Raw genomic sequence first — 7928 nt, forward strand, 5'->3', positions numbered from 1 at the left:
TGTGTGTGTGTGTGTGTGTGTGTGTGTATGTGTGTGTGTGTGTGTGTGTGTGTGTGTGTTACATATAAACTACTAGCAGTCAGGCCCGGCTTCGCCCGGGTGTTTCTGCTCTCCCCTCTCTCAGAAACCTCTCGAATCTTATTCCAATGTGGATAAGAAAAATGACAGTGTGAGCTCATACATTTGGATGTATATATAGGCAAGGCAAGTTTCTATTTGGTTCAACGTGTTCTTCGTGATTTGTTTACCCCTTCTCACACCCACTGTAGTTACCGTCTGATCAAAGCACGCATACCTCATGAGTGAGCGCGTCATACCTTTTTGAACAGGGGAGAGAAATCTGTAAATTCTCGTGATCTTTAACCGCTGAGGCGATCGTTTCGTAAACATTATTCACGATGATCTGGAAGGCAGGGAGGGGGAGCAGGGGGCAGGGTTAGTGTGTGTGTGTGTGTGTGGGGGGGGGGGGGGGGGGGCGGCGGGATGATAGCGGGCGGGGGGTAACCCTTGAGAATGACACGGTATACTGTTTGATGAGTTACCTCCCTTCCGTGGGTGACAAAGCATGACTTACCTTCCTTGCACTATATAGACTGTATTGATAGATGGGGAGGGTAATTATCCGAGGAAGGAAACAATGTCTGGAGAAACTAAAACCCAGGTGCACATTTGTGGGTCCAGGGCAGTGTGCATGCAAAATATCTTGTGCTTATCTTTTGCCATCTCTGAGGTATGGCGACCACAGACAGACAGACACACACACACACAGACAGACAGACACTCTCTTTTATTTATATGTATAGATTTATTTACTGATGATGATGATGTTGTTTGTATTCCTCAATATCTCATGAGGTCAGTTGCAATGGTTTTGAATTCATAGTTAACAAATCTAATGACATTATTTATCAAAACATGCGTCTTTATGATTGGAATATGGAAACTGTTATTACACCGGCTCAGATAACATTTGTAACCAATGCTGGACAGATGTCCGTTAAGGAAAGGTTGTTAAAGTTCATGACAGCAACGAACAGAAGTATAATAGATTGTTGGTGTATTTGTTCTGCTTTCAGGTGTATGCGCATGTGTGTTACAATTGCGTTTGCATGCGCGCTCGCCTTTGTGTGTGTGCGTGTGTGTGTGTGTGTGTGTGTGTGTGTGTGTGTGTATGACTGTGTTTGTGTATGTGTATGTATGTGTGTGTGTGTTTGTGTGTGTGTGCACGCGTGCGTGTGCGTGTGTGTGTGTGTCAGTGTGTGTGTGTGTGTGTGTGTATGTATGTGTCTGTGTCTGTGTGTGTGTGTGTGTGTGTGTGTGTGTGTGTGCGCGCGTTTGTGTGTGTGTGTGTGTGTGTGTGTGTGTGTGTGTGTGTGTGTGTGTGTGTTGTAAATTTGGTTTTAGAAGTTACAGACAACGAATCGCCATTGCTGACTGTAACCACACAATAACACGCAATATTTGGTCTTACCTTGTGATGAGTGAGTCATCAAGCCCTTCTTACCGTACGATTATGTCAAATTCAAAGTACAACAACATGACAAGAAATCGAGATGAACGGATCACTAGGTATGGGAAAGAAGATTAACGTGCTGCCAACTGGAAGAGGGAAATAACAAAGTGCAACGATTGGATTTGAGACGAGCCAAGGGGAACAACTCGCCCACGGTGTTGGTGAAGCTGTACAATGATTATCTACCTTTAATAACCTGTTGGTAGGATGTGCGTTAGCAAAACTGCACACGATTACGCGAGAACACACACACACACACACACACACACACACACACACACACACACCTACGCACACACTGTTGCCAATGTATCATCAATAATAGCAACTTAATATTATTGAATATCACGTTTGAATATATTCCAGGTATCAATGAGAAGCATCAGTAGAACATGTAAATCAATTCTATATTCTGTTACTATTCTGTTACTATAAACCATTGCTACCTCATTAAATTCAGGGAAGAAAAGTCTGGGGAGAAAAGTCTGGAACACAGCACTGGAAGCAAGCTGATTGTAATTATGTTAACACATATACAGTTACAGAAGAGCGAGGAGGCCTCGCATGGTAAGATAGTTCATTATCAGATCAGCTTTGTAAAGGAGATACTAAAAACCGCACATAATTATTCAAAAAGTCGGATGCGTGGCGACAACTGAAAAGGAAGGTGGGGGGGGGGGGGGTCATGGGGAGAGGTGGAGGGGTGGTGGGCAAAATGGGACAGAGCCGATACGATTACGATGTGGAGGGGGGGGGGGGGGGGGGGGCAGCAAATGTTCGCATGTACATGGTGGTCAGTAACTTTAGTAACACAAATCGACGTTTGATTTTAATCCCACACAGATGTGTTAATTTTTATTTTGTCATTTTCTTTTTTTCTGTCAGAAGAAAATGTATGAATGAAAAACGTGACAGGCTGGATAAAATTTATTTGAGTGAAACCTTATTTCTTTCAGGGTCCGCCTTGGTTTTTAAAAAAACAACAGTGTTTAATTTTAACTTGATTTCATTTACATGAATTCAAATCAGAAACGAAGAAAATAGCGTAACACCGCAATATAACAGTGTCACAGAACCGTGAAACAATTCCGCGAAAACATGCTATCAATGCTGACAATGTCTTGGTGCGTGGTTCTCACATGTGGTGTCCAGTGGTCTGTCTTAGCTAATTTCCGCGTGTGATGTTTTAAGTGGGCCTATTGGGACGAAGCTGAGTAGATTCGGGGTGCGAAAATCAGCAGATTCCACGATTTTATGATCCGCGGCAGAGACTGTCAAGTGCGCTGACAAGAACCAGTCGGTCGGATGAGTCCAGGTGGGCGGGGATGTAGCTCAGTTGGTAGCGCGCTGGATTTGTATTCAGTTGGCCGCTGTCAGCGCGAGTTCGATCCCAGGTTCGGCGGAAATTTATTTCACAGAGTCAACTTTGTGTGCAGACTCTCTTCGGTGTCCGATCCTCCCCCCGTGTACAGTACATTGGGTGTGCACGTTAAAGATCACACGATTGACAAAAGGGTCTTTCCTGGCAAAATTGCTTAGGCACAGTTAATAATTGTCTACCTATACCCGTGTGACTTGGAATAATAGGCCGTGAAAGGTAAATATGCGCCGAAATGGCTGCAATCTACTGGCCGTATAAAATTTCATCTCACACGGCATCACTGCAGAGCGCCTAGAACTGTACCCACGGAATATGCGCGATATAAGACTCATTGATTGATTGAGGTGTGATTTTTCGCGTTCTACTTACAGGCGTTTTATCTCAGCTGATAACTCCTTGCCAAATGGTGGCGAAAAATCTCAATGAAAAGTGACATCGCATGCGTTGGGAAGACCGTGGGAAAATATTGAGACCTCAGAATAGGGTCCTTTTAATTAGAGACGATTGACCAAAGCAAAAATAATACGACAACACAGCATAGTGTGTGTGTTTTTGCACGCGGTCTGTTTCTCATAAGGCACGCAATAAGCACACCCCGGTCGTAAGGGAAGATAGCCTAATATGGACAACTGCCTGATATGGACCACCTCCAGCTCTGACAAACTAACGGTGCTATAGGTCTCAAAACAATGTCATTCGATGTATTCATCCTCTCTGGATAAGTTGGAACAAGCACTCCTATCGCCTTTCTTATAAATGGGCGTAATGTGAGCAGTTTTCCAGACAACTGGAAAAACACCCTCGGACAAGGATCTGTTAAAGAGAACTGTAGGCGGTGAAATAATAACAGGTAGTCCAACTACAAGCAATTTATTATGTATTCCGTCAGGGCCCACGGCTTAGGATAAATCTAAGTTCCTTAGCACTTGGACAACTTCTGTTTCTGTCAATTCAAAAGTCAATAAAGACGTACCGCACCAATTCGCCTCGGGCAGGGGATCGTCTGGATTTTCAACTTTAGACTGGCTTTCAAAATAATTCTTAAACAAAATCGTTTTTTCACAAATGTTATCAATAATTTGTCCATTATCCTCTAGCGGTGGGATTTCGTTACATGCAACACCTTTTTTTCTTCAGAAAGGAGTTAAGAAGTTGCCACCAATTTTTGCTTCCGAAGTTCTGTTTAGAATTTATTCTCTCATCAAGTTCTGAAAAATAATCTCTTTTTCGTTTACGAATTCCATCTGTGTACTGATTTCTTGTCAGGCAGAATAATGCCCACTGCTCAGGTGTATTTAAGCGCTTAGCAACTTGATGTATACCATTTTTTTGCGTTTCGTAATTGTAAAATATGTTCAGTCATCCATGGGGCATCATCTTCACGTACTGTTATTTTTTAACAGGCATACATGTTTTTGCAACACGTAATAAGTGTTCAAAAAACAAGGCAGCAGCTTCGTCAATGGACGCATTTAAAACTGTGTTCAAAAGATCTATTTTTTTTAATTCAAACAAAAATGTATCAACATCTGATAGATCCCCTGATTTTGGGGAAGCTCGACTTTGTTCCTGCTAGCTTTCCATTGGGGGAAATTGACCCGAATTTCCCAGCGATGGGACACAAAAGTGATGAATTAAGAACCAAAACATTTAATAGATCCCTTGACTTAATTTGGAGATGACAAGAAAATATCGGGCGTTTTTACGTGATTTGTAAATCGCGGGGCGATTGTTTTACATTTTTACAAATCACGGGTTAACACGCTCGCATATTACGTGTTCTATGCTATTCCTTCTGATGCAGGTGTCGATCGCATTTACGATCAAAAACAGGAGTTTTTGCGTCAATTACTAGGGGCATTATGCCAAAAAGCGCTGTATGTCAGCAAGGACTTGGTAGTTTGCTTTGAAACTTTCCGAATATTTTGCCTACACACTACATGTACTACGGGCAGTAGCATAGACAAATTGAACGAAATGACATAGGAATTAATGCCTTAATTTGGGTGCGTAATTTGTCGCAATAATTTGTTGTCGAAGGATATTAATAGATATGCGCGCAGCGAAATGTATGGCCTTTCTGATTCCTTATTGAAAACATTTAATAGATCCCTTGACTTTGGAGATGACAAGAAAATATCCGGCGCATTTACGTGATTTGTAAATCGCGGGGCGATTGTTTTACATTTGTACAAATCACGGGTTCACACGCTCGCATAATTTGTGTTCTGTGCTATTCCTTCTGATGCAGGTGTCGATCGCATGTGCGGTCAAAAACGGGAGTTTTTGCGTTCATTACGAGGACCATTATGCCAAAAAGCGCTGTAAGTCAGCAAAGACTTGTTAGTTTGCTTTGAAACTTTCCGACTATTTTGACTACATACTACATGTACTACGGGTAGTAGCATAGACAAATTGAACGAAATGACATGGGAAATAATGCCTTAATTTGGGTGCGTAATTTGTCGCAATAATTTGTTGGTGAAGTTTGTTTAATTCAACTGGTAAAAGTAGCACAAATGGTAAACACTATTTAGTGTGTGTTATGCATGTGTGTTATTTTTGTAAAAGAGTAATCCATTCTGTGTTCACAACAGGTGTTTTAAAAATGTGTTTAAAAGTGGAACACTCCTGCGTACAGTATATACAGCAACTTATTCGGAACGATAACCTCGATAAGATCAAACGAATTATGTATTGTTTGCTTGTCATGTGGGTAATCCTTACACGTGACAAACAAACCCTGCCTTGACCCCAAGGAAGTCCACATCTTATGGCCCAGAGAGGTAATAAAAGCTCGGAAAAAATAAGACACTCAGCGAGCTACTTCTGTTCTCCGACAGGGCCTATTTCTCCCACAGGAAAACTAGCAGCAACAGAGTCGCGCTACCCCAAAGTCAAGGAATATAATTATTAGATTTTTCTCTCTCATTACTTTATTGTCCCATCCCAAGGTAGTCCACATCTTATGGCCCAGAGAGGTAATAAAAGCTCGGAAAAAAATCAGACAGTCAGCGAGCTACTTCTGTTCCCTGACATGGCCCATTGTGGCCTATTGTCAGTTTTCGCGGATAGGTGTGAATTTGTGATAGACGGACTGAATGACACTTGACTTAGGTGAAGCGACTAGAACACCAAAAGCGTTTCTGCTTCAAGACAGGCCTTTGCACTTGGGCTGTGTCTGTGACAAGCTGGAAACAGAAGTTACATCAAAGCGTGAAATGTGTTCGATGTATTTTTGATTTCTTCAACATTAATTTTGTGTAAATTGCAGTTTCGGTATAAGCGTGGTACCTCTTATATACTAATAGTGGTAATAGTAATCATACAAAAAAATTATAATAATAAAGGTTTTTATGTATCGCAAATCCTAACATGGTTCTGGGCGTTTCACAAAATAAATGTGTTAACAAAATTACAAAGCAATGTACATAATGAACATTTTAAAACAACACCATTTTCTCTCTATAAAAAACACCAACAACTGTGGCATCAGCATTAACAGGGAAAACAAATCTAAAAATTAACAGGGAAAACACATATAAACATTAACAGGGAAAACACATCTAAACATTAACAGGGAAAACAAATCTAATTAACAGGGAAAACACATCTAAACATTAACAGGGAAAACAAATCTAAACATTAACAGGGAAAACACATCTAAACATTAACAGGGAAAACACATCTAAACATTAACAGGGAAAACACATCTAAGCATTAACAGGGAAAACAAATCTAAACATTAACAGGGAAAACACATCTAAACATTAACAGGGAAAACAAATCTAAACATTAACACGGAAAACACATCTAAACATTAACAGGGAAAACAAATCTAAACATTAACAGGGAAAACACATCTAAACATTAACAGGGAAAACAAATCTAAACATTAACAGGGAAAACACATCTAAACATTAACAGGGAAAACACATCTAAACATTAACAGGGAAAACACATCTAAGCATTAACAGGGAAAACAAATCTAAAAATTAATACAAGCACAATCACCTGCAGGATGCACATTTTAATACATTATTTATCCAGTATCTATCATAATATTGATTGTTTGTTATTATGTGTTTCCGGCTGCCAGTTTCGGCCCAAACTAACGTTCACAACCTGTCTTTCACAACCTTTAAACTCATGTTTGTTTTAAATTTATGTTTTTAATTACATTGTACTATCTCTACATCACCAATAAAGAACATTCATACACTACCATCTCGCTATACCGATTGCTAAACGTACCAGGCGGGCGGGACGGCTCTCAATTAGCCGAATGCAATCACGTTGTCTTCTGCGCTTGAGTGCACCCCAAACACACCTCTTGACATACTCTTGAAGGCGATAAGACACCACCCGAGTAGCCAACGGCGGCTTTCTTTAATTGCGATAACAACTCGGGTAGACAGTTTCAAACTGTCGTTCAAGACAGGTCCAACCACACTTACTTTTAAGATGTTACATTATGGAGGTCAAAATGGCCAATTTTCTGTAGTTTTCGGGGGAGAAATCTATCATGTTACTGTATTAAAAAAGAAGCTTTAATTTGTCGGCACATTATTTGATTTTAGTACCAGTTCAGTGCCCCATATGGCTTTTTGACCAATCAGGACGGATTCTAGGTGACCCTCTAAATGTTATAACGTTCAAGCAGGGACCCTTTTTGTTTATCAAGCAAAACATTAACAAGACAAAGTACAAATTTAAATCAACAATACCAACGTGATTTATTCTAAAGAATGGCACTTCAAATGCTGCGAGATAATACTCTCTTTATCGAAAAAAAAAGTACAGAAAAGCTAGTTTTGTCGGTGGGTGCTTCACGGAATAGCAAAGCACCGCCCATCCTCTGAGTGTGCAATGCCGACCCGCTCACTTGAAATTTAAATGATCAAAGTTCGAAAAAATCAAGTGAAATTGCGTCACTCGCTTTACGTTAAATGTATTTTTACGTCATTTCCCATCCGTCTGGAGTCGGTTCTAAATCTGTCGCCCCCCCACCCCCCCCCCCCTCCCCCTCTCTCT

The sequence above is a fragment of the Littorina saxatilis genome, linkage group LG14, assembly GCF_037325665.1.
Source record: "Littorina saxatilis isolate snail1 linkage group LG14, US_GU_Lsax_2.0, whole genome shotgun sequence".
In the NCBI taxonomy this organism is placed as follows: Eukaryota; Metazoa; Mollusca; class Gastropoda; order Littorinimorpha; family Littorinidae; genus Littorina; species Littorina saxatilis.